We start from the raw sequence: 2,203 nt of genomic DNA, 5'->3' as shown, positions 1-2,203 counted from the left end.
TTTCCATTCATTCATTGTTGCACGCATCTGGTGGATTTGAACCGCTCACCTCTGGGATTGCAACCTTCTTGCCACTAGGCCACCAGAGCTCACCATTAATAAGCCTTTTAAATCCCTTGTCTTCATTATATATTGATTGTGGGATTTTTTTGTTTTGTTTTGTTTTACATATTGTTTTCTAGTACAACCTTTGTCAAGGAGTCAACTATGACTCATAGTGACCCTACAAACAACAGACCTGGACCTTACCCCTGTGTCATGGTCACCATTTCTTGTCATCTGTTAGAGTCACTGTGTCAGTCCATCTTGTTGAGGTTCTTACCCTCTCTCTTCCACCTTTCCCACCATGATGTCTTTTTCCAGGGACTGGCCCTTCCTGACAAAGTATGTGAGATGAAATGTCATAATCATTGCCTTTAAAGATACTACGCTTGAAATAATTAAAAAAATAAAATAAAGATACAACACTCGATCTTACCCAAAAAAGCCGAGAAGCCTCTGAAGAGCATCCTGGTTGTACTTCCTCCCAAACAGGTTTGTTTTTTTAACAGTCTATGAGATTCTTGGACCAGGAAGCAATTGTCAGAATAGAGTAAGGAAACACTGCATGGTTCAAAATCAGGAAAGGAGTGCATCAGGAATGTGTTCTGTCTCCGTACATTTATGTGGAACAGATTATTTGAGAGGCTAGATTTTATGTTGTTGTTATGTGCCATCGAGTCACTTGAAACTCATAGTGACCCTATGTACAACAGCCCTAAACTCTGTTCTGTCCTGTGCCAATCGCACTGTCTCTGACACTCCCATCCAGATCATCCCAGTCACTGAATCAATCCACCTCATAGAGGGCCTTCCCCTCCTGCGCTGTCCCTTCACCTTCCCAAGCATGATGTCCTTTTCCAAGGACTGGTCTCTCCTCACAACATGTCCAATGTTAGACGGAGCCTCAGAATTCTTGCCTCCAAGGATCCAGCCGGTTTAACCCTTTCCAGGATGAATCTGTTTGTTTTCCTAGCAGTCCATGCTATTCTCAATACTCTTCTCCAGCATCATAGCTCAAAGGCATCAATTCTCCTTCTATCCTCCTTGGTCATTGCATAACAAGTGATTGTGAAGACCATGGCCTGTATCAGACAAAGAGTGTGGCATCAGGATTCATGGACAACTCATCAACAACCTGTGTTATGCAGATGATACAACTTTGCTTGACAAAACTGAGGAGGACCTGAAAAATTTGCTGCAGAAGGTCAAGGACTGAAGGTATTCAATATGGTTTGAAGCTTAATATTAAGAAGACAAAGATTGTCACCACGGGGCCAGTTGACAGCACCATGTTGAAAGGAGAAGAAATTCAGGTTGTTAACAATTTCATCTTGTTTGGTTCCACAATCAACACTCTAGGCACCAGCAGTCAGGAAATCAAAAGACGAATTGCATTGGGAAAGGCTGTTGTCAGGGATCTCTCTAGAGTATTGTGGAGCAATGATAACAGTCTAGAGACTAAGGTTTGCCTGATCCAGGCCATGATCTTTGAAATAACTTGCTCTGCATCAGAAAGCTGGAGAATGACTAAGGATGACAGAAGAAGAATTGATTTGTGGTGCTGGGGAAGAGTAATGAACATACCAGGAGCCACTAGAACAAATAAGTCTGTCTTGGAGAGAGTGAAACCAAGTTTCTCCTTGGAAGCAAGGATTTTGAAGCTCTGTCTTACATAATTTGGGCACGTGGCCAAAAGGGATCAGTCCTTTGAGAAGGACATCATGCTTGGAAGAGTGGAGGGACACCACAGGAGAGGAAGACCCTGGATGAGATGGATTGACACAATAACTGGGACAATGAGATTAGGTGTGTGTGAGTCAATGAGACTGGCTCAGGACAGGGAAGGAAGGCTTCAGAGTTGTTGTTCATAGGTTTGCTATGAGTTGCAGGTGATTCAGCAGCACATAACAACGAGATATTCAGTACTCTTCTCCAACACTACAATTCAAAGGCATTGATGATTCTTCTGTCATCCTTATTCATTGTCTAATTTCTAGATACAAAGCAAACAACTGAAAATACCTTGACTTAGATCAGGCAAATTAATTTGCCATTCTCTCAAATGGATTTTATTCAGACTCTTGAACTAAAATGAGTAAACAAATAAACAAAACCCCTTGAAACAACCAAATAGGACCTCTCTTATTTTCCCCTTCTCTAA

Source organism: Elephantulus edwardii, unplaced genomic scaffold, assembly GCF_000299155.1.
Source record: "Elephantulus edwardii isolate Elephantulus edwardi_28Jun2011 unplaced genomic scaffold, EleEdw1.0 scaffold00501, whole genome shotgun sequence".
Taxonomy (NCBI): domain Eukaryota; kingdom Metazoa; phylum Chordata; class Mammalia; order Macroscelidea; family Macroscelididae; genus Elephantulus; species Elephantulus edwardii.
This window is presented reverse-complemented; position numbering follows the sequence as displayed.